The 26,412-nt window shown below is 39.0% G+C and overlaps 1 long non-coding RNA gene across 1 annotated transcript in view; it reads right to left on the bottom strand.

The window, feature by feature from the left end:
• Positions 1 to 26,412, bottom strand: part of LOC140598174 (uncharacterized) — a 76,450-nt gene that overhangs the window by 31,108 nt on the left and 18,930 nt on the right. Inside the window, exon 2 of the long non-coding RNA XR_012000296.1 lies at positions 24,039 to 24,149. This is a non-coding gene — a long non-coding RNA (uncharacterized lncRNA). The remainder of the gene's footprint in view (positions 1 to 24,038; positions 24,150 to 26,412) is intronic.

The following is a 26,412-nucleotide window of genomic DNA, read 5'->3' as shown; positions in this document are numbered from 1 at the left end:
CCCTGAGAGATTTAATGGGGGTAATAACCGAGAGGGTGATAAAGGGCTGGTAGAAAAGCACAGATGCAAAACCACATCAGTTGTTCACTAGGAATGGAAACCAGATTGCCAAGGATTCATGAGAATAGGCGATGAAGAAATTAACGCAATCAATAAATTATACCACCTATTCAGGAATTGGTCAGTGAAAGGTGATTCTCTCAGAAGGCAACGAGGTAAAGCTCAGCTCTATATCCAAGGCATAAAGGCATAAAAGCATAAAGGCAGGGAATACATACAGGTTTTTTCCATGAAGTCAGTCTTAACTCTAAAGAATACACCTGAAAACACTGAGAAATCCATTAAACTTATCTTTGCAAATGCAGTAGTCAGCCAACATATCATTCCTTCCAGATAACCCTGGGCCTGGAGCCAGGTAAAGTGCAATCTTAAGAAACTCACTGAGAAGTGATGTGCCTCCAACGCCCTGCGACTCCACCGGGAGAGAAATGCTTGCCAAAAGGGGCCTTTTGAACATTCAGAGGAGGTAGCTGATTCTGCCAGCAGAGGATCAAAGCCAAGAAGCTCACTCCTGGGACTGGAGCAAGGTCAGTGAGGAAACAAGTGTCGGGGTGGGGTGGGGAATGGATCAAACGGAACACTCAAGAGGCAGACATTTCGCAGACGTTTGAGTGGGTGTTCATGTCATCACTTGGCAAAGCTCATAGCAGAGTCAAGACCCAAGTGGCAGTCTGTCTCCACTGAATAGGCCAGCAACTGCCTCGCATGACAAACAGCCCTGCTATCAATGCCCCTTAGACCCATTAAACCAGTTGAAATAGAAGGGCAAAAGCTTGTAGTCAGCCTAAGGTGCCAGTAGACACACAAGTTCGTGCCTTCCAGATACCTAAACCCCCTACATACCTGGAAGGTAAAAGGGGAAACAAATGCACATTTCTCTTTGAAAGAATTTGGAAAAATCTTAGTCTCATGCCCCGGAGTTCCTAGTATGACACTAGCAGAAGTTAGACAAGAATCCAGCGTTCTTGTTCCCCTTGTTAGAAATGTTCTCATTAGCTATGCTAACTCTCTGCTCTCTCTCTGAGTGACCCCCAATGCAACCATTTTGGTTGTTTGACATATATTGTATTTTCAATTTGAATCAGAAGCTACTAATACAGAGTTAAATCCTTAGGCAATAGGTTTGTCCTTTCTGGGCAGGGTGGTAAAACTCCTCACCTTTTTTGATTGCCCAGAGCTAACAATTAACTTTCCATCTTTATGTCTACATCAAATCTGCCAAAGGAAAAGTCAAAAACACCCTCCGTGAAAACACAAAATTCAAAAGCCAAAAAACATCTTAGGAATTAATCTCTATGCCTTATTCTTCAGCTGGCAGGTTAAAAACTGAATTTGCATAAATCCATAGCAGCCCTCTCTTGTTTGTAAGAATAAAAGAGGTCTTCACATGCTGAAGGGGAGGGCTGGCTACGCGGTTACAAAGTCATGAAAAATGGTATGAGGGTAGGTGCGATGGAGTCCCTTTAACTGGGACCCTAGGGGTAATTTTAAGACAAACTTCCTACGGGTTGATAAGAGGATAAAAAAAGGCTGACTACCACCCACTGGTATATAGGCACAGTCTAACCCTTAGAGGAAGGGAGAGAAAAAATAAGGTTGAAGTTCAGATGGGAAGTTTATACGGGATAAACTTGCTGGCCCAAGTCTGTAACTCCTCCAGTCTCCAGTAAGTTGTTCACTTGCTCACTCCACCCTACACAATATATCCTAGGCTGGTAGGTACCCATATAGGCACCACTGGCATCTATGCTGGTTGGCGATGCCATCTCATTCCTCATGAAATATTTTACAGTTACCCCTGGGTATATCCAAAATTAGACTCATCATCTCCTCTTAAAAGCTAACCTGCTTGCCTCCCTTCCTCAAATTGTTGTTTCTTGTGTGCTTTCTTTCCCTCGTGCCACCTCCACAGTCCTAATCACCCAGTCAGCTTCAGTTAGCTTTTGACTCCTGCACCACATCTGTCTGCCTCTCCTTCAAATCCAAGAAGTTTTCAAATGCAAAATCTTTCTTGAGATTTGGCAGGGTACCACCAGTTGTTTACTAGATGGACAGGAAGATCAGACTCAGCATCACTCATGACCACTGGTGCGTGGTTGGGAGAAGAACACAGGTTAGGGGTGTTATTTGCTGAACACTAGGGTGTTCAGCCTAGTGAACAAGTGTGAGATCAAGTGTGCAAAGTTCTCCAACTATAAACCAGGTATTATGCAAAGGTGTGTGTGTGGGGGGGGGGTACTCAACAACTAGGAGTTGAGTCATCAGGTGTCTAAAGAAGGTGATACTTGGAAGTTGTCACATGGCCGGTCACATGATTCATAGTTGGTCTGTCAACAAGTGGGACGGCTAACTCTGGCAGATTTCAGGCAGGTCTGGATAATAGGGGAAAGGGACAGTAAGAGAACACAGATGAATAGCCCTTACATATGGACCGTGTTCCTAAACCATTAGCACAAGAGAAACTCAGAAACGGGGGCCTTATAAGGCAGGAATTCAGTTGTAAGAACTGTGTTATGAAGGAAGGAGGACCGAAGAATAAAGTTGAACAAGAATCAGGAATCTTCGATTATCAGAATTTAACTGTTCAGTAAATATTTTCCACCTACTATGGACCATCACAATGGACGTTGGAAAAGGGTTTAAATGTATGTGTGATTCAGGATGATAAGTGCCAAATCCAGATTCAAACAAGGTTCAGAAGAATCCAAAGGGGAGGATGGTCCTGTACCACCTGGAAGTGTTGTGCAAGGCTACACAGGGGAAACGGTGCTCAAGCAGTACAATTAAGCCCTGGCAATGTGGAGAGAGAACTTCGAACAGAGAACATAGCAAAGGTGCTGAAGATGAGTGCCTAGAAAAGTGCAATGTACATCGCGTTGACAGCAAGGGTGGTTACGGGTGTAGCCATCAGACCCCGTGCTGGGGTTGGGTAAGCATCTCTGGCATCTGACTGGAAGTGACCCCAGATATTCAAGCAGACCTGGATGCTGGTGTCAAATGTAGATGAGACAGAGGGGAATATAAGACCTAAGATATATTGAGTGTCTGCATCTATCTCCTTTCCTTTCTCTTGGACACCACCTTCCTTCAACCCACCAAAGCCTCTGAACTTGATCTAAACCAATGTAGTGTTCTCTAACCAGCTTCCCCAGTTAGACTCCTCCATTCCTTTCAATCTGCCCTACACACTGTTGCCTGCTTAATCTCCCTAACGTACAGCTTTGAGCATGCTATTCTCCTGAAAAAAAAAATTCTTTCAATGGCTCCCTATTGCTGGAAGAATCAAGATTCCTATTTGTATTTTTATATATGAAGTTCTACTGTAGGGCTCAATTACGTATTTTCTTATTTCACAGTATAAAAATAATACAAAAATTTCTGCAGCACAAAGATGTCATTGACAATGGAGATGATGGATGGGAGGTAGAGAGAAGTAGAGCAGAAAGTAGAGCAGAAACCACAGGCTTCCCAGCCCTCATCTTCCTCTGCCCTCCCATCCCTTAGCATCTTTTTTTTCCCTCGGTATTTGGAAGAATGAACACAGAGCCAAGGAGCCACAACTGATGTGATGACACCTTTGTAGGTTTTGTCATACAATGTCCTCTGTGATACTACCTTGTTTTTTGTTTGTTTCTGTTTGTTTTGATGACTTAGCTCTTATACTTTCTAAATTTAATGAGTACCTATCAGTGTGATTTTCTTATGCTGATTTATTTTCTTTTCTTTTGTATGCCCGTAGAATGAAAGACATTTTGCTTGCAAACTTCACTGGCACATAAAAATAGATTTAGAACAGTATCATGATAAAATGAAGGAAATGAAAGAGGTTAACCACTATTTTCATAATGTCAGCATTTAAAATCTTGACGCTGTAAGTTCAAAACAGCAAGAAGTTACTAATTCCAAAATCTCCACTTTTGTTTGAATGTTAAATGTCCTACACACAAACTGTAACTGCAACTGCAATAATTCATGATTACAGAGAGCCAAAAGTTATCTGTATAAAAGGGGATTAGACTAAATCAAAAAGCAATTTTTGCTATAATAAAAATCAAAAGAAAAGTGGACAGGCGAGATCCACATACCCTCTAATTTATGTTTTACAAATGACTCCTGTGAGTTTCCAAAAATAGAATTGCATCACTTCATAGTTACCACCTTGTTCATAAACACAAATCCTCTTTCATCACAGTATAGTCTAAGGATATGAGCTCAATTTTAGATAATTCTTGTGACGGTGAAAACAGTTTATATAAAGGAAAAGACCTTTATATGTGACATCACTTGCAAAGGACATGAATGGCTCTGTTAATAGTTTGCTTTTAAATTCTATTCCACTCGTATGACTGAAGAGGCTATAGTTTGCACAGGTCATAGTCAGAGAAATAAACTTCCCCAAACACCTATCTATCCATGAAACCAAAAGCTCTAAAAAACCACCACTGGTCCCAAACCTGAGACTTTATTACAAATGACACCAGGAATTTGGCACAGGAAGGAAGCGGGGTCAGGCTGCTTGATCAGGGATGGCAGTGCCAATTTTTACAGCTTCCACCATCAGAAAGACCTGCTTCCAAGTGCAGCTGGCCACAGCTCTGCTCTCCGCCACCTCCGGAAGAGCTCCAAGAGCACGGCTTACTCTGCCTGAGGTAGTCGGTCACAGCCCCAGGAGCTCTTTTCTAGAAGACTGGGACACCAGTTAGGGTGTTCTGGGCCACAAGGAACACTAAGTGGGGCTGAAACCAAAGAGTTTTAACATTTCACAGAACAAGCTGTGAGGCAGCAGGGGCAGCTCCACAACTGGAGCGAGAACTCTTGTCCTGTCACTGAGGACCCCGGTTCTTTTCATCTTTCTGTTCTCCTTACTCAGAGTTTTACTTTTGTCCAAATTCTTTTTCTCTAGTGACTACAAAATGGCCGCCTCGGTTCCAGTGTATTCTATCTTCACATAATCAACCCAAAATGTAGAAGAAGAAAGACAGATTTTCCATGCATCTCTTTTTATCTCGGAGGAAGTCCCTTTTCAGAAGCCTCTTGTTCAATGACTTCTGGCTGACTTGGGTGCATGTTCAAGTCCTAGCTGGAAGGGTAAAAAGCCATATTGGTCATCTCCTTGTCTTTGATTCTTGCCTGTCAAGGTCTGACAGCAAGATACAAGTGGAGGCTGGGGAGGCAGCAGGAGCAGCTATGGGATGCAGCTGGGTGGACAGCCAGTCTCACAGCAGGAAGTTAACTGCTTTCAAGGGCAGCTCCTTTTAAATATAAACATTTAAAGTATGCTCCCTTGTACTTACATCCAGCATCCCTTACCAGCATGCACTGCTGTGTTTGCACACTTAGGTAACACATGAGAGGAGCATTACCACATTCCAGATGCTGCTGCTGATGATAAATGCAAGACATACTGGCATTTGCAAAGTATATTTCTAAGTAATGGTCAATAAAACTGGGTATTTCTGAATGGCTGCTTTTTCCCTTAGATATCAATTAATTTCTTCAGATAAATAAACTCTATGAATCAATGTCCTAATCTGAAAAAAAAATGGGTATGGCATGAATAGCTCTTGGAGAAGTAGATAGATAGATAGATAGATAGATAGATAGATAGATAGGTTAGATAGATGATAGTGTTTTAAGAATTGTTTATTTATAAACTTGGATAAAGGATTGATTAAGTCAGTTATTGAATCTCTCCCCAAGGGCAGAGTTTGCCTGAGGGCTGCTGTAGGAAGCCCCCCAGTTAGTCTTTGGGAGAAAGGGCATGATAATCACCACACCATTTCACTGGGCTCTGTCAATATTTGTTAGATTTCCCAGAGCGACAGTACTGCCTATTAACAGCTCAATTGCACAAAAAGTTAATCAACATTTTCAACAGGAATATCAGGCTGGCACCCAAAACCCACTTTTTGTATGAAAGATAGGTTCATAAGAGATGAACATTCATTAGCCTGCTTTAGGAATTTTGAAACTACAGTGAATTATTTTATTTGCTCGACAACCATACAAGTCAATGGCCATTAGGATATGTGACTTGACCAAAAAACTTCCTCTTCACTCCCCAACCCCTTATCTCTTCTTACTTACAAATATTAGTCCCTCTTTACAGTTTAAAATTGTAAGTGACTCTTCTTCATATGCACAGAAGTGGCAAAGAGAGGGAAACGATAAACTACAGGAAATGATTAAAATGCAAATCTGTCTCCTGAGAAAATCATGAATATCTACAGTTTTTCTATTCCCACAGTAGCCAAAAACAAGCCTTTGAGAGAATGAGACTAGGTTGGGGGACGGAAGAAGGTAGAGAGGGCAAGTGGTAGAAAGATGGGACCTCCTCCTGGTGTGGAGCTATGGGCCCCAGCCCCGGAGCTCATTACACATGCAGAAGCGTGGGCTCCAGCCCAGACCCACTGAGTCAGGACTTGCATCGTAGCAAGACCCTCAGGGAATTCCTGCACAGGTTTAAATCTCAGGAAGCACTGCTCTAGCCCACCAGGCAGTGCCTTCAGAAAAGAAACCCTGGTATTTGCTCATATGCTTGGAGCCCTGACTTGTGGGGGCCCTGTAATCGCTGCAAGTGAGGGAAAATTTGGGTGGATGTGACAGGTATGCCCAAGAGAGGGAAGAAGCTACCAAGAGGGTGACAGTGACAGTGGTGGTGATCGCTAGCTTTAGGTACACACCGACAATGCAGGCACTCTGGTCAGGCTTTTTCATGCATTGTTCTGCTCTTCATAACAACCCCACAAGGCGGATAGCACAAGGAAATGGAAGCTCAGGGAGGCTAGCTGACTTGCCTCAGCTTCTGTAGCCGGCAATTGATGAAATCTGGATTGACTCCTGGGCTTTGGAATTAGAGTTCAAATCCTCTCTCTCATACTGGATGTGTAACATTGTCAAGTAAGTTCCCTCTCTGTGCTTCTTTTCCTCTTCTGGAAAATTGAGGTAAGAAGACTTATTTAGCTTCTAGGGTACTGTGAGGTTGAAATCTTTTATATGGATATATGTGATATATATTTATGTGTGACAAATACGTGATTATAGTTAGTCACAATATAGATGTGATATATATTTATGTGACTAGAGGCGCTTATCTTTGCATGATATGTAACACGTGTGCACTTAGTACTAATTTGTACTGTTATTACTATTTCCACCAAGAAGGTCTCCAAAAACTGAACAACTTCTTCACAATTTTGTTCACGATAGCCCTATTTCATTCAGCACAGTGGAATTGTGAAAAGTGCAAAGATGTGTATGTCCTGACCCTCTTTCAGCTTTCACTTCTGTGATGGATCTTCATTCACTAGGAAAGCCAGTCAGTGATTCTTGAAACAAAAATGTATTAAGTGTCCACCAGGGGCAAATAACAGAAAATGAAATGCAAAGCCCAGCAATGATCCCTGCCCCAAGCAGGTGTTTGCAGCAATGCAATAAATGCATAGGAGAGGCATGTTCTGCAATGTGGGGTGTGTTATGGGAACTGAGAAGAGGAAGTGCCAGGGACTCTAGGGCCGTCAGGGAAGACCTCATAGCGTTGCTGCTCACTCCTTCATGGCATTTATAATGGTTTATTTATCATGTTAAAGTACAATTTTTTAAAGTTTAGACAACATTCCTTCAACTACATAATGAATAGGTCAAAGATTACATTTGGCTCATTAATGAAGGAACCAATGAGATATTAAACCTGGCTCAAATGAGAATTAGAGGAGCAAGTGTTTATAGGCAATTTAATAAAGGAATGTTAGCATAAGATTGCGCAGTTATAGGCAAAACTGGCTAATGTCCTACCGGATAACAAACTGTAACCCTTGGGATTATCTTTTATCACTGGATGGAAATGATCACACTTGCATGAGTGGTGGAAGGGAGGATTTCCTGGTTTCCCAGCCTTACCACTTTTTCAAGAGCTGAAAAGAGCTACTTTTAATTATTCCCTATTCTTTGGACTTCAACAGTATTCTTTAAAGATCAAATAAAATGTGAGGTTAGAGAACTTCAGAACTATCTGGCGCCATATTCTGAGTTTATAGCCCCGGTTCTTAGGATGCTCATAACGTTTACCGAAGAAGAACATGAATTCTCTCAGAAGCAACAAGGTGTAAAAAGGAGAGGGCCTGGGAATAGTAACAAACCTGGATCTACTCAAGCTCTGCCACTGAATGTCTGGGTGACCTTCTGCAGGTCATTTCCCCTCTCTGGGCCTCAACTTCCTGATCTGAAAATGAGGAAGTGGACTAGATGACCTCTGAGGGAATACCTTTCAAACCTCAGTGAGCTATCACTATCAGTGTCCCTGGAGGAAGTCTGGTCAAAAATAAAATTAAAGTGCAGATTCCCAAACCGCACACCCAGAGATTCTAGATTAAAGTCCAAATCGCACTCAGATGGGTGCCAGGATCCTGCTGTTGTCACTGTGGCTTTGTTTCCAGTAGCCCAGGTGATGCCAGTGCAGGCACAGACCACGCTTTGAGATGCCCTGCTTGGAGATCTCTGCCAGTTTAGCCACCCACCGCCCCATATCTTGCCCCGTATCCATGTGCCCTGTGCTCAGGACCTGGAAGCCTGGGCTCAGCTGCCTGCTGGTGCTCTTGGCACAAAAAGCTCACGAATATCCATGGGGATTTCCTTTGTTACCTGTTTCCTTTCAGAAGACTGTGAGGATTAATAAACCAGCATGGGGACAGCATTTAATAGCTCTTGAAAATAACGTACTGTCATTGCAGTGGACCTTTCTGGAAGGCTTTTAGGTTGTATATTGTTGAGCTCTACTTACTATTTTACTTACTTAAGACTTCTGAGTGGTAAATTGGTATATGCATTGTTACAATGTACTATTTTCTCAGCTAATATTATGGAAGGGTTTTTTTTTTTGTTTTTTTTTTTTACATCTAACCCATCTGAGCATTTACAATTTTCTCAGAGCTAAAATCATAAACTATCTTGAGTGGGTTTGCCTTTCATCTTTAGTTATATTTTTAAATTGGTTCTTCTAAAATAGCCATTCAGGTCATTTAAGCGTGTATTAGCAACATATAAACATCAGTATTAGACCCAGATAAGCTTTTATTTGTGCCCCAGTAAAACAAGTTTTTTCACTACTTACACAAGTAGAAGCAAGACTTAAATTGACCAAGAGATCAAGAAAACTCAGATTTTGTACATCAAGAACTTTTTTTTATTATCAAAGAAGGAAGGAGAAAATTAATATCCCCCTCTGTTAGTGCATGTACACACACACACACACACACACACACACACACGGTACTCTAATTAGGGGGAAAAAGAAACTGATGGTGAAAACTTGACTGATGTTAAAAGTTACAAAAGCTTATTATTTTCCAAGGCAGAATTTGGGTTTTCTTTTATAGTCTGTTAGCACTTTATGTTATGGCTAAAACACAAGAGTACTTGGAAAGTCAAAATAATAGAACAAGTAAACTAGCCCCTCATAGAACAAGTAAACTAGCTCCTCCTCTCCTGGGGAAGACACAGTCTTCCTAATGTAAGGTAGATAGGAAATAAAGAGATAATCTAGGTTAAAATCTGAGTTAAGATTATTTGACCATCTTCCATCCTCTATGATGGATGATTTCAACCAACTTCTTGACTGCTTTGAGGAACCATTCTCATGCCCCACATCTCAGCAGCATCTCTCTTCAACTGTCACAAAGCTCCAAACGGTGAACATATAAATTGCTGCAAACGGAGGCCTCACTTCACCCAGAAAGACTCTACCTCAAACCTTTCTTTTCCAATAAGACCAATCTTCCAATTTATCTGTAATTCTCTTTCTCTCCTGCTTCACACTACCTTATCCTCTTATACCTCTTCGTGCATAGGATCTGTGGATAAAAGAAGGAGAGCTTTTATTACCCATCTTCCCTTTTCCTCCTTATTGGAAAAGAGTGTCTTGAGTCAACTGAGAGAATTGCTCTTTCTCATTCAAAAACATTCAACGTCTTATCTAAGAGCTTCCTTATATCTTTTAAAGTAAACTTTGTGTAAAAGTACAACAAAGGCAAAAAAGGGCACACTATATTCAGCACCAGATCAAGAAATAGAACATAACTACCACTCTAGAATCATCCGTTATGTCCACTTTAGTCATTAACTGAAAGAAAACCACTCTCTTCACTTCTAACGCCTTGCTTGTTTTTGAAATTTATATAAATGATTTCTTGTACTATGTACTCTTCTTTAGCCCAACATTGTGTTTGTGTGATTAATTCGTGTTGCTTGTGTGGCAATAGTTTGTTCATTTGCATTATTCAATTGGCATATGTCAGGCCATTTTATAAATGCACCACAGTGTATTTTTCCAGTCTACTCTTGATGAACATTTGGTTTATTTCTAATCTGGAACCATTTTGAATTGCACACAATAACACGTTTAGGATTTTTACTTCTAAATTCTAAGTGCAAGTGGAATACTCGCCAAATTTTTTATGTGCTGCAACATAAAGCAAAGGTTAATAAATTTTAAAGATTTAGTCATTTAGAATATATTCTCTGACCACGGTGGAATGAAGCTAGAAATCAACTAACTAGAAAATTCTCACCTTTTAAAAAATTAAACATTGCATTTCTACATTAAGTCACACAGAAAAAATTATAAAATATTGTATACTGAATGATAAGGAAGATCAAAACAATTCACCAAAACTTGTGTGATGTACCCAAAGTACTTGAAGACACACAGTAAAAGGCAGAAAAGGAATGATCTAAGCTCTCATTTCATGAAACTAGAAAAAGAACAGTAATCACCAACAAAATAGAAGAAAATAAGAAAGATAAAACAAATGATCAATGGCATAGAAAACAAACTTACAATAGGAAACAATTTCAACAATACTAAAGTTTATTTGAAAAGACTGATAAAATCAATTAACTCCTAGCAAGTCTCTTCACAAAAAAATGGTACAAATTGCAAATATTAGGAATTAAAAGCAGGCATCACTACAGATTATCCAGACACTAGAGTAATAAAACATGGATAATTTTACATTCAACTGGCATAAAACTTTGTGTCATAAATTTGATGATTTAGAGAAAATCAACAAATTTTCAAACAAATTTAACAATTAAATCTGTTACTGAGGACCTTTTAATTTTATTTAAAAATCAAGTCTGTTATTAAAAGCCTTTCCACAAAGAAAACTAGGCATATGTCACTTCAGGGATGAATTATTGTAAACATTTAAGAAGAAATAATATCAATCTTACATAAATTCTTCCCGAACATAAGGAAAAAGGGAGCATTTCCCAACTTGTTTCATGAATCCACTATAAACTTGTTACTAAGGCCTGGAAAGGAGATTACATGAATAGAAAATTGCAAGCCAATCAATCTCTTTCATGAATTGCACTTGAAAAAATGAGTATTCTGACATTGGTACATTATTCTATAAATATGAATTAGCTCAAGTTCACTAATTTTATTGTTCAGACCTTCTATAACTTTACCATTTTGTCTATCCAATTACCTATTAAGAAAGGTGAGTGAAAGTCCACTCCTATGATTGCAGATTTATCTGTTTCTTCATTTACTTATATCAATTTTTGCTTTATACTGGGTGGCTACAAATTTCGAATTATGGCACTTTCCTGATGTGTTTTCCCCATTTTCATTATAAAGTATCTCTTTCACTATGTTTTAACACTTATTAAAGAGTAGTTTGCCTGAAATTTGTACATTTCATTTGGTTAGTGTTACATGGCATATCTCTTTCTGTTCTTTTGATTATAACCTTACTGTCCTTACAGTTAAAGTATGTCTTTTTAGTTAGAATATTGTTGAGTTGTGCTTTTAAATCAAGTTTGAAATTCTTAAATGTTTTGTGATAATATTTAACCCACTTTTATTTAGTGTAATTATAATAAATTTGGGTTTATAGTTACAATTTTTATTTTTTTATCCAAACTATTTTATCTTCTTTTTTTCTCTCCTTTGTTGTCTTCTCTCTTTTTAAGATTTTATTTATTTATTTATTTGAGAGAAAGAGAGAGAGAAAGAGGAGAGTGGGAGAGAGAGAGAGAGTGTGTGTGTGTGTGTGTGTGTGTGCATGTGCACATGAGTAGGGGGAAGGAGCAGCAGGAGAGGGAGAAGCAGACACCCTGCTGAACAGGGAGCCAAACTCAGAGCTCAACCCAAAATTATAACCGGAGCTGAAGGCAGGTGCTTAACCATATTGTTTTCTTTTTAATTAAACAAATCTATTTGTTGTTCTTTCATTTTTCTTTATGGCATCTTGTATTTATACTTTTTAAATAGTCTTTCAGTGGTTATTCTAAAGATTACATCATGTATCACTGACATCACAATGAGATCAAATTTTTCTCTTATTATCTCCTTGAAAATGCTTGACCTTAGAACACTTTAAGTCCATATAGTTCTCCCACTTTTAATATTGTTATCATGCGTTGTATTTCACTCTATATTATAAGCCAAGCAAATATTAATGGTTTTCTAGTCAAGATTTATTTATGTTTTACCTTTTCTGGTGTTCTTCATTTCTCCTTATATTTCTGTTTTTGCATCTATAGTGATTTTTCTTCTGAATAAAGAAAAAAATCTCCTGTTAGTTTCTTTTTACTACTCTGGTTCTGCTGCTGCTGCTGCTGCTTTTTCTTTTTCATCTTTTTCTTCTCCTCCTCCTCCTCCTCCTCCTCTTCCTCCTTCTTCTTCTCCTTCTCCTTCTTTCAGTGGAGTTCTGCTACCAGAAATTTCTCTTCATTTGTGTTTCCTGAAAAATACCTTCATTTTGGCTTATTTTTAAGGAATATTTATTCTGAGCATAAATTTCTAGGTTGACAGATACATTTTTTTGATGATTTTAAAGATAGCATTCTGTTTTCTTCTGGCTTCCATCATTTCTGTGAAAAGCCAGGTGTGATTCTTTTTGTTATTTCTTTAAAGATAATGGATCTATTTTTGATACTTTAATTTTTTTCTTACCATCTTTGGTTTTCATCAGTTTTTACTGTGGTGTAACTTGGTTTGTTTTTCTTTTATTTATCTTGTTTGAGTTTCAGGCACTTCTTTAATCTGTAGGTTTATCAGTCTAGAAAAATTTTTGACCAATTAATCATGAAATATTGTGTGTATTCTCACCTTTCTTTATGTATTCATTTGACATACATGGTAGAATTTTTCTTCCATGTGTCCCTCATGCTCTTTTTTATATTTTCTATTTTATTTCTCTCTGTGCTGCAATTAGATATTTTTATAGCGACATATCTTCCAGTATATTAATCATGTCTTCTGCTGAATCTATTCTGCTATGAAACCCTTATAGAGTTCATTGTTTTTCAGTTCTGGAATTTCCATTTACTTCTTTTTAAAAAAATAGATTCAAACACTTTGGTAAAATTTTTCATCTTGTTTTCTATTTTCTTTACCTTTTATCTATTTGCTTTAGCATCCTAATCATAGTTAAGATCCTTGTATGCTAACATCAATATCTACATCATCTGTAGTTCTGTTTCTGTTATCTTTTTCTTCCTCTTATCTTTGGTCATATGATTCCATCTCTAGCACACTCAGACTTTTTTTTTTTTTACGAAATACTAGAATAAATAGGTAGACAGATATAGAGATATGGTAGTAGAAGCTCCATATACTGTTAACTGCATCCAGAGAGTTTTACTTTACTCTGTTAGACAATGAGGGTGAGAACTCATCAACTTAATTTAATCAAGACATGAACTGACTCAGGTTGGTGGCAGTTTTGCTATGACTCAGTCGACCTTGGGTTTATTTCAGTTCCTAAGACATAGTCCTTTTCTCTATGAGTCCTGAACTCTAATTCTTATGTTTCAGCATGGGAAGACTGCTAGGAACTTTCCCCTGCTCTTTGAAGCCTTTCTGCTTAGCTTCTTAGCTTTCTGAACCACGGTTTTATATTTTTAATAAATGTATTACAGAGATATCAAAGCCTTATGTCAATCTCAGTTTTCCACCCCAGATTCTCATTCTCTTTCCCCATGCTCATAGCCAACAAATGCCCCCAGGGAAGAAACTGATGCAGACTATTGATTGAAATCTCTGAGATTTCCCCCTTTTTGGAATATTCCCTCCTTACCAAGTCCTGGTTGTTTCAGCAGCTCTCCTATGCCTTGAAACTAGTTGTTTTGTTTTATCTAGTGTTTCTAGTTGTTTTTGGCTAGAGAGTGGCTAGTTACAAACTACTTCATTGTAACCAGAAGCAAAGATCCATATTCTTTTTAAAATGGGTTCTGAGACACATTTTCTTTTCTTGCTTCTTCTTTTACGGAATAAAAGAAGAGCTACTGGGAAATACCTCCCCTGAGGATCTTTTGGGGATGTTTTACCTCACTGTATCCAAAAGGCAAAATAACTGGCTGTAACCACAACCCTTTAATAGCTGGCTGAATAAACACAGGCTAGCCATTCAACTTTCCCCACTTAATAAATGAGGACATTATCTGCTCTTCCTCCTTGATGTAGTTGTCATAAGAAAAGTAGTTAAGTGTTTTAGAAAGGTAAATATGATGCACATTATGAGTATGGCTAATTAGTTCTACATGATCAAAAATATTTTGTCGGTTTCTCTAGCTGGTCATTGGATGAATATTTTCCTCCCCCAACTAGACTATAAACACTCTAAGGACAGAATCTGTGCCTTCTACTTCCATTTTTCATTTTTTCCATTTTTCAGGTCTTGTGTAATTCACAAATAGACATTCTTTAAATGTGTTACTGAAACAAGTGTCAACTTACCCTGTGTCTATCCATGTTAAAGCATTCTGAAGTGCAAGCTATAAGCTTTATTTTGATTTTTATCAATCTTTATTGGTATATCCCAGCTTAGAGATTCGTAATGTTATATGCCGACAAATTTGGGGGACAATTTTTTATAATTAGCTTTTTCTATTCCATCCCTTCAGTTAATAAAATCTTAGGATAAGGAACTTTCAATTGTGTAGAAGAGCAGATGACTTCACTTGCTGATAATCATTAGACCCAACTCTTTCTACAGAAATTACTAGTTTGTGTAGAAACGGATCACCTCTCACAAAGATGGGGCACTTAAAATGAAATGCTCTCTACCCATCCATTTCCCACCCCATTGACCCTTCCTTTCATCTAAAAGCAAAGGGAATTGCTTTTTTCAAGGTGGTCTTGAAAATCATCTAGGCATAATTAAAGTTTGCAATATCCTGTAAGTAAGCATTATATTCTAATATTTTCTGCCAAGAATTGAATTTGCTAGGCATGACACATTTATTGCTGGCAGTAGATGTACCAAAATGTACCAACACCAGGGAATTAATAAATACCACAGCCCTCCTATGGAGCAAGTTGCATGAATATTTAATAGGAAATGCATGATGAATTTCTTGCATGATTATGCAGAAAAACATTTGGGAATGGTTGCAGCTGTTACATGAACAAGCTAAGTCTCTTTTCCCCCATCTCTTTTGATCTTTATCAATCTCAATATTGTACTTTAACTTTAGCAGTAAGTATCTCCAATGATGAGTATTGCAGACACCTGTCAACATTTTAGGAAATGTGTGACTCTTTACATATGTTATCTGTGTATGTGTGTACCTTACAATGCTCCGTAGTGCATTTTGAGGGAACAACTGAGAGGTTGTTGGAGGATAGACAGGCCATCAGGGAAATCTGACTCAAAAGAGAAGGTGAAATAAGCTAAAAGAGTAACAGCTGCCACTTTTATGGGTTTTTCAAATTTTCTCCAACACCTTTACATTTCTACCTAAGCCCCATGAAAATATATTCCAATCTAAGTTTAGGCGAGTTTTTTTGGACTGATTCTTGATGTTTGTAGGATCCCCAAGATTTTTTCCTGTAGATATACTTTAACCCCACAAAAGTATGGTTTTCCTTCAGCAGGGGAAATATTCATTTATTCTGAAGTTTCTAGTATATTCATAAGGTTGAAAGATCATAGCACAAAATAATTTTTTTTTAAATCAAGAGTCATAAAATAAGAAATTGCTCACTGGAATTGTGCGAGCAATGAGGTCTCTTATTGTTGTTTGATCAGATGTTGTATGTTTCAGATCAACATGTATTGAAAGCCAGTGGGTTTGGGTCCTCTGGAGCTTTAAAGGGCATCTCTCTGAAATAAAAGCCACTCTTTGGTTCCATTAAAACATCCCAATTCATAGTAGATCTTTAGCATCATGCTCCCAGGAAGTGGGGATTCCAGAGAAACAGACTCTGGAATCTTCATAGACAGAACACAATGTTATCAAATGACAGCAAGGAACTCAAACATGCTGTTTTTGACAATGGCCTGTGACCTTTTAATGAATTGCAGGTGATACAATGTTTCTGTCCCCTAAAGCAATTCAGTGCTTACTAGACGCCATTCAAGAGTTGGCACCCCATAAATTATCAAGTGATAATTATATTTTTGGCTTCAAAACAAGACGAAAATCCTGCTTAACAATATATTTGTTCCCCAAGTGTGAAAGCGAGATGAGTCGCATCTCCTAAAATGGTGACTACATTTACTGCTTTCACATTTTGGAATCTATTTTTGATTAATGCATTTTACTGAATCAAATGTTTCTGACTAGAGGAAGTTTAGACAAAAGAGACTATATAATTAAATCCCAAAGCTCTAGGGTGTGCACCTCAGGTAAAAAATAAATAAATAGATCACCAACAATTCTAGAAAGCTCCTTCTTTTCCAAAAGTTTATGCATCATAATGAAGCAAGACAGTTTATATCCTGGTTTCCCTGAGAGTTTCCCATCAGAATCCAAATGTCTGATATATAGGCATTCTTTGATTAGCCCAGGAAAAAGTCAAGTGTCTCCCCCATTCTTGCAAATGTTCAATGCTTCACACCAACGTCCTCACAAACATATAATACCCAGAATGGCCCTGAGCCACACAAACATATTCCCAGGTCAGGAGATAAACGTTTATCCTTACCCATCACAGAACCTTCACCAGCAACACAGATCCTTGGTGATACAACACAAGGTGAACAGACTCATATCACCTGCTTCTTCCATTTTGCCTAAGTCTAAAATCCAACCAGTTCTTATACAAAAAATTAAAAAGAAAAACTGACCACATGTTGAATTAACCTGAGTGTTCCATTTATGCCTGTCCATCTTTGGCACTTTTAGAACATTTATATGCAGGCAAAAGTATGTGTATTCAAGGAGAAGATAGCTAAAGGGCTTTTGCTGTTCTACAAAAAGGTGACGGAAATTCATTTCAGTCTGACCATTAGAATATTATTTATATTGTATGAAAACTTTGGTTTCATAGAAGCAAAGAGTGGAATGGTGGTTGCCAGGGACAGAGTGGTTGGTGGAGGGGTGGAGGGGAAGTGGGGAGATGTTGGTCAAAGGGAACAAAGTTTCAGTTATATAAGATGAATGCCTTCTGGAGATCTAATGTACAGCATGGTGACTATAGTTAACAATACTGTATTGTATACTTAAAATTTGCTAATAAGGTAAATCTTAAGTGTTTTCATCACAAAAAGAAAAAAACATTTTAGCCCATGATGATAACTTAGTATAAACTTCAATTAGAACATGATTGTGGAAAAAGGAAAGAGTTCTAGTTCTGGTGCTCCCAAAAGACCTTTTTGTTAACCCAGTATTATCAGTTATAGTCAATTAAAATGGCCAAAACATTTATAGCAACTGACAAAAGAAAAAATATTGTAAGAAAATCAGCTTCACTTCTTTTTGTATCTCGCAAGTTAGTACAATGGAGCTTCTCACGTGAATGAACATGAAATAAATTTCTTTTTAAGTGAATAATATAGTTTGGAACTAGTCTTCTGTACTTTAATTTTGATGTTTGGAAAGTGATTCACTCTAACTCAGACCTGCTCTGAAAGAGTCCGGTTCAAGCCACCCATCGGGAAGGGACCAAAGCACAGCCACCAGCTTCCTGTTGCCTGGATCTTTTATTACCTTGGCTCATTAAAACTCCTTGTTTGTATTTGCATTTTACTCTTGGGCAATTTTACAACACAGAATAGTCATAAGCTTGCAGACTGATCCGACTCATTATGTTTAATCATAACTGCAATAAGGGAGATCATCATATCATGCCTCTATCTCAAATACACTGCCGTGACTTCAGAATAGATTTGGTAGCTTACAATAGCCTTGGTACGTGCCCTCTCTGTTTCTCTTTTCAAGATGAGCTCTCGAAACATAAAATAAAAGGCATACAATAAACTTGGAGAGGCTCCCGTTTTTAATTAGAATGTATGATTAAAACTAGGAAAAAGCTCTGTTTGAAAGTAAACGTGTGGAGAGAGAGAGAGAGAGAGAGGGAGGGAGAGAGAGAGAGAATGGATGAATATCATTAAAAGGTTAGTTGATCTTCTGTGGCTGTGCCACCCATCCCTGCTCTAAAACATCCATCTTGGTGTGGGCCAAGAGGACCCCCATGTTGTTTCGGGTTGGTCTCCTGCATATTAAGGTTTATATTATAGTTTAACAGAGCCAATGCTGCAGTTTCTGGCATAAGTTACTAATTTTCTTATGCTAATGAAAAACACACATCAGCTCCTTGAAATTCCCCAAAGCAGCATCAGTTTTGCCCTTAATTGCAGCACCGTCAAGGCAGTGGAGGGAGAGGGAGAGTCATCACAACAGCAACAGTTGGGACAAGGCTCTTTGTCTCCCAGAGAGGTCTTCTAAGTGAAAACATTTGAGGCTTGCCCCTCCTGGCCTCGAGTTCTCATGAATTTTAAGAAATTGGAAGCTCCCAGGAGCATCAGAGCGTGTTGAAATAATGGAACCCTGGCCTAGGAGATATGAAGAAGAAAGCCTGGCTCAAACTTCAAACCCCAGCAGAAGGGAATTTGAGACATAACCATTTGATCTTCTGTCTCAACCTGACAAGATATTCCTTTGCAGGCCCAAATGCACTCATACAGGCTCCGCCAACAACTGACACCTTATGCAGGAGAATATTCTAATGAATCTGAGCAGCACAAAGATCATAAATTGCTTTTCCATGAAACATAATTTCTCAACCAGAGGACTTTGGGGTGCTGAAAATTCTTCTCAAATTTAGGACAAATCACCAAAGGCTTTTTCTCACCCCTAAAGCCCACCTCAGGGCTTATCCTAGGTATCAATGCATAAATAATCCACTTTGCTCAACAGAATGTGTTCTATGGATAAAAACAGGAATGTCGCAAAAGGGTTGAAAACCCCATTACACACAATACCTCAACTTGTGCATATTCAAAACACACATGCTCTGCAGATATTTTACTAAAATTATTTGCTGCAAAGCGTGAGCCAGGCAGGAAGCCGATGCACAATGAATTGATTTCCAAGTCTTATTTGTGGCTGATTTGAGGTTAGAGAGCATTTCTGTGCTGGGTGGAGTGGTAAAATGGATGTTTATTGTTTAGGATTTAAAAGGCCCATTATCATGCAGACTCAGTAAGGCTCTGCCACACAGAACGGAGTGCCAGGCCAGCAGGCAACTGATTCAAGTGACAAGAGGTGAGCGGCAACAGCCCTTCCAGGGTAATAAAACATGTCCCAGCACTCGAGGGAACCCTAGCCCAGTGTGAGAGCAGATAGGACTTATTAATCAGAAGAACTACTGTTAACTCTAATTACAGGCTTCCTTCCCCCAAGTTACAAAATAAATGGATGGCGTGGCAATAAAGCGATGTTTTGTATATTAAATCCTCTATTTCCACTGAATCCTCTTAAAATTGAAGGTGAGTTTTGATAGAAAAAAAAAAGTCTAATCCCATTCATGGGAACTGGGAGGTATATCCCTATCTCTAGTTCCGAAGTGTCCATCCAAGTCGGGAACAGTGATGCCTGGCTCTGGTTACTCATTAGATGTCACACCTTAAGTACATCAGTTTTCTCACCAAAAGAAGGTGTTGAACTAGACTAGTTCAAGGCATAGATAGGGAATCACAGACCCCTATGAATATCTTACAAAAGCTATGCAGCCCTTCCCAGAAAAATTCACATACACGCATGCAGAGGCAGGAATCCACACACATATGATGGCAGGAATCAATCAACAGAAGCCTATTCAAGAATCCTGGTTTAAATCCCCTGAACCATGGGATGCCTGGGAGGCTCAGCAGTTGAGCATCTGCCTTCAGCTCAGGGAATGATCCCTGAGTCCCGGGATCCCCCAGCTCCGCATGGAGCTCCCTGCAGGGAGCCTGCTTCTCCCTCTGCCTGTGTCTCTGCCTCTCTTTCTGTGTCTCTCATGAATAAATAAATAAAATCTTAAAAAAAAATTAAAATAAGACCCCCTGAACCCGATAATCTAAGGTAATTTGAGCTTCAAAGCCTGTGATTTTGGTTTCTTGAGCAGCTTCCATATGGAGATAGTAAATTATAGACATTCAATTTAGACATATTAAATACATCAAATGCCAAGTCATACCATGAGGAAATAAGAGACAGCTAATATGTGAATAGGTTGGAACTTCCAACAATGTGTAAGTACAGGCAGGCTCCACTCAACCAGGGCCTATGGAGACATGTCTAGAGGCTCTACATGTAGTAGGCTGGTATCTCACTGCACCGACTAGCACTTCCACCTAGTGTCTGTGCAGGTCTATGCTGTGGAGTTCATGCTACCACCATTTTGAAACTTAAACCTTTGAATTACACCTAAACATAATTAATCTCTTAGCTTTTAAAATTTTCATATTATATACTTTAAAATTCTCATGCTCATCCCTGACGCTCCCTTCATCCTTGATACTATAATCCTGACCTTCAATTTACCCGTAGGTAAAGGGCCCCACCACCTATCATAGGCGAGGATAAGAGGAGATCAAGATAAAGGGAGGGTCAGGATGAAGATGAGGATCAGGTGGGAGGGGAAGCAGGGAAAACTTGATGTTTTTAGCTAAGGACTTTTTATTTCAAGGTCACTGAATCTACACACTTTCTCTTCACTCCTCCTACCAAAATTTGAATCCCAAAAAGTGGTTTTTAGCCTCTGTAAAGCCCACATCTGTGTGAAGAGAAATTTACCAAGAAAAAAAAAATGCTGAGGAAATCAACCCACATTTACTCTGGGAAGTTTAATATGCCTAGTAATGACACCAAAAAAGATAAATACTGAGCCAACTTATGTCTACCCAACACTGGAGCACCGAAATTAGTTCCAGTATTGATGTTACCAACCAAGTGATAGAGCAACGTTATTGCAGTGGGAAAACAGACTCAAAATACACAAAACCAAATATATCCAAAGTTTACAAAGAATTCTACAAGTCAATAAGAAAAACATAGACAACTCAACAGAAAAATGGGGAAGAGACTTGACATACTTCAAAAAGAAGATATTCAATGACTAAGAAATATAAGAAAAAGTACTTCATCTCATTAGTCATCAGGAAAACACAAACTCAGGCCTAATTAAAAACAACTGTCCAGTAGAAGACAAAAATGGAAAAATGCTGATGGTACCAATGTGGTAAAGAGGTGAATACTGCTGGTAGGAAAGATGAGGATATGTTCGGATATAGAAATTTCACTCCTAGGTATGTACTCAAATGAATTGCATGCACGTGTACACCAAAATTACGTGCGAGAAGTTCAGAGTAGTATTAGTCATAATAGCTCCAAACTACAAACAACCCAAATGTTCATCAATAGTACAATGAATAAATATTTTACAGAATATTTGTATAAGAGGATGTCAGATGACAAACTGCACTTACATACAACTAGTAAATTTTATAAACATTATGTTGGGCCAAAGAGCCAGACAAACAAATGTAACTAGGAAATCCTTTACATTTATATTTGCCTCAAAAGCAGGCAAAACTAAACTGTGATTTTAGAATTCGGGATGTGGTGTACCTTTGGGGAAGGTGGAAGGAATAGCGATTGACCGGAACTGCAACAAAGGGAGCACTTCTGGGATTTTTCTATTTCTTGACAAGAGTTATAGTTTCACACATCATTTTGTGATCATTTATTGCTATCCATATGCAATCTGCATACTTTTCTAAGCATATCATACTTTTTAAAAATTTGAGAGGGAAAGAACATAAGTCTAGGGGCACAGACTAACTCTAAAGGATTTAAATCTTTATTTCTCGTTTATGAACCGTCTGGCATTGGGAAATTTATGTCATTTCTCTCAGCCCCAAGTTTTCATCTTTAAAATAAAGAGGACAATACTTACTGACTTTCCATTGCTAAAGGGAAAAATTCATAAAAAAAATTATTTAGCAGGCACCTGGTTGAGTGTCTGCCTTTGGCTCAGATTGTGAGCCTGGGGTCCGGGGATGGAGTCCCATGTTGGGCTCCCTGCATGGAGCCTGCTTCTCCCTCTGCCTTTGTCTCTGCCTCTATCTCTCTCATGAATAAATAAATAAAATCTTAAAAAAAAAAAGTTATTTATCATGGTAAACGTTTGCTTATCTAGTCCATCCCCTCAGTTTACAAGTACACCAAAGAGCCTGAGAAGTGATGGGTCTTATTCAGGATCCCTCAGCCAGCCTGTTGTCAGGGCCAGAATTCAGGCTTGTGTGCAGAGACAGTACACACAGGCAAGGGCAGCTACTGTACTGCGAACTGAAACTGAATGGAAGACACCCTTTGGGATTTTATGTCTGCTTCCTCTGTGTATGTCAAAAACACAATACAATACAGAATTTCTTCTTTTTTTTTTTTTAAGATTTTATTTATTTATTTATTTATTTATTTATTTATTCATGAGAACCACACACACACAGAGAGGAGGAGACACAGGCAGAGTTCGGAGAAGCAGGCTCCATGCAGGGAGCAGGATGTGGGACTTGATCCCGGACTCCAGGATCATGCTCTGGGCCGAAGGCAGGCACTAAACTGCTGAGCCACTCAGATCTCCAGAATTTCTTCTTTGCTCGATCCTTGCAATAGGCACAACTTGGCTAGTCTCTGCAAAGCAGCTCTGGAGAAAAGATGACAAAAGAAATCAAGGGACGCCTGAGTGGCTCAGTGGTTGAGCATCTGCCTTCAGTTCAGATTGTGATCCTGGGGTCCTGGGATCGAGTTCCACATGGGGCTCCTGCAAGGAGCCTGCTTCTACCTCTGCCTATGTCTCTGCCTCTCTCTCTCTCTCTCTCTCTCTCTCTCTCTTTCCCTGTCTCTGTCTCTGTCTCTCATGAATAAATTTTAAAAAATCTTTAAAAAAAAAGAAAAGAAATCAAGTAAGTAGTTAGTTCAATTTAACATTTACTGAGCATGTACTCTACCCCAGTCACCGTTCGACACCCTTAGAATCCATCAGTACACCAAAGAAACAAAATGTCTGTCCTCCAACGCATGCTAGCAGGTAGAGGGTAGAAAGGGAAGGAATTAGATCATGAAGATTAATGTGATTAAATCCTCTATTATTTTTTAAGATAATAGGTACCTGTTGTAAAATGGAAGTTTTATCCGTATTCAGCTCTAATGAGGCCAGCAGATCAGAGGATGCCACCATTAAAAAGACAGTCTTTGGAGCATGTAAGTGGCTCAGTCAGTTAAGTGTCCAGCTATTGATTTCAGCTCAGGTTATGATCTCAGGATCTTGGGATCGAGCCTGCATCGGGCTCCGCGCACAGCACAGAGTCTCTCTCTCCTCCCTCTGCCCCTCCCCGCCCCCCACTTGCACTCTCTTTCTTTCTCTAAAATAAATAAATAAAATCTTCAAAAAAAAGATACTTACTATACTTACAGGCCCTGCTATACCTCAGGGGGCACACAGGGAAGCACAGGCCTATCAGGAGGCAGAGGAAGCAAGGGGGAAATGTGGACAAGAGCCTTTATTGTTGTTTCTATAGGAAGCAACCGGCAAGACAGGTTAAGCAGGTTTAGGATTGGCTAGTTTGAATAATTTCAGCAGGTTCTGGGATTTCAGTACCTGGCCCTGGGATGACTAAGATAGAGGAATACCATCCCAGGTGGGTAGCTGGGCCTGTGGGCTCCGGACTTGGTTTGTGTATGAAAAGCTCACTTACAGGCCAGCTGTTCACTGTCTGCAGGAACTGGCTGGCCCCGGAGGCATGGTCTCTCCAGGGTCAGCAAGGCACCAGATGTCAAAACATCAGAAACACGGTTAATACAGCACTCTGAAAAACAAAGAGGACAGAGATGAGAAACAATGTTGAGGAACCAACAGTCATCTCCAAATCTAGACTATTTATCAAACAAATCATCAAATGGACATGTGCATTTTTCTTAGACGAGGTTTATGTTTCCTTCCGCTTTTTTATTCAGTCCTTAGCTGCCAATACAGAATTGATTGACACGCAGGTGAGAAAGTCTGGCATGTGAAAATGAAATCACATTTTGTGACTAAGCACGACGTTAGAAAATAAAATAAGAAAGAGCGGTTTGTGTTATCTATGTACTTGGGTAGCACAGAAGCCACACGGACAACAATGGGCTTTAAGTCCTCATTCTGCCAAAAGGCTGCTTACTTAATGCTCACATCCTCATCACTCAAGTATTAATCTCAGCACCCCCATCTCAAGATCCACAGGTAGCTATAGTTCCAGGAACATATGGCACAGAAATGACAAAACAACTTGTCGGTACATACGGCTTACTACACATGGTCCCCGATAATGAACAATGAATGCTATACAATGATTCTGGCACTAATCTCTAGTCTCTTCTTTCTGCGAAATAATTATCTTTAATCAGTGTCGTTCTGAGAATATTTCTGATCTAGACCTATGCTTAATCCTCTTCACTGTCAATCACTGAGTAATAGTAGCTGCTGGGTGGCGGTGGTAGGCAGACCTCGGTGAGTACAGGAAAGCATAATGGAAGACAATTAAAAGTTGGCAAAGTAAAAGTGAGAGTTATAAGTGAATAACCCAAGCAATAAATGACAAGAAGGAAAACACTTTTGCAAACATTTTAAAAACACTGCTATTTTACAAATAATCAAGGCAATCACAACCTGTTCTAAGCGCGTAACACTTCTGAATAGATGGCAGCAGAGACTGGGGAGTTTTAAGAGGCCCCAGAGTGGTTAATGGGGGAATTAGCACAATTCAGAAAAGACATTAATTAGGTCAATCTGCAGTTTTGAAAAACTTTAGCACCTCTCCAATGCTATTAGTGAATTAATGACCCCCGTTACTGAACAATAGACAGAGATTAACACAAAAATTTGGTCTGTTTAAAGCCAGCTTTGAAAAGGAAGTCCAAAGAAAAAGCCAACAAAGTTGGAAAACTGAAGTAAGAATTAATGGAAGTGTGTTTGTGAATTGTAAAAATAGAAGTCTACGAAATAATGATGTTTTTATCCATAAATAACTCTGCAGCACAAATCCTACAACTAAAAATAAGAGAATGCTCTGATACCGAGCCTACAAAGAGAGATTGTGTAACTTCTCTAAAAAAGAAATTGTTATCTTGTGTAAAGAGTATAGGATTCACCCGATAATACTTGGGAACAAGAAGCATTCCAAAAATGTGTTGATCTTTAAATTAAATTAATTCTAACACCAAGTTTCCCTCATCAGGGCGGGGTGGCATATTTTAGAAGCCTCTCCTTTGAGCGTCATGGAATCCAAGGTGCTTATGTAACGCTTCAGAACAGGGAAAGGCCTGTCTCTCTCTTAATTTCACAATGGTTCTTATGGCCGCTGCTCCTGCTACTACTTACAGCAGAGATCCTGGTCCTTCACTTAGGGTAGAGCAACACTGCTCCACAATGGGCAGGGCTGTCCTTCCCAGTCCCCACCAACGACTACCAAAACCCTAGTAGGGATCCTACATTTATCACTCCGTAGGGCCTCCTGAAGTAAGTGCAAAGATTTTACCAGATAGTTTTGTCATCTGTATGTTGCAAATAACACTGTTTTTTTTTCATGCAGAGGCCTGGGATTACATAATTCAAAATGCTAGCTGTTTCAAAACACAGGATACCATCATCAAACTCCCCCAAATTTGAATGATCATTCAAATTCCTGTTATGCAATGATCAATAATCAATCAAATATCAGGAGTTCATGCTCACTTTTGTGTTGAAAAACAAATGCCTTTGGCATATCTGCCAATCAATTTATCCCATTCTTCCTTACAATGAGTGATATAAAAATCAGAATTCACCATCAAGAGCTAAAGCTTCTGCCTCCACACAAATAATTCCTGAATGTGTTGTGAGTATTGGGGCTTAAAAAAGAAGATAATAATTATTTTCCAGAATAACTCTCAGGTTACCATAAAAGGGATCGTTTATGAATGATAAATCATGTTGACTGACTTGAATTCCCCGGGGATGGTTTTCTATCTCCTCCATGTCTATTTTAAGATTTGCTACGTGGGATTCCACACAGTTAATCACAGTTTGATCTGCATGAGCACATGGATCAGGGA

This window comes from Vulpes vulpes, chromosome 3 (genome assembly GCF_048418805.1).
Source record: "Vulpes vulpes isolate BD-2025 chromosome 3, VulVul3, whole genome shotgun sequence".
Classification (NCBI taxonomy): domain Eukaryota; kingdom Metazoa; phylum Chordata; class Mammalia; order Carnivora; family Canidae; genus Vulpes; species Vulpes vulpes.
Note: the sequence above shows the minus strand (reverse complement) of the source record. Positions and strands in the feature narration are given on the sequence as shown.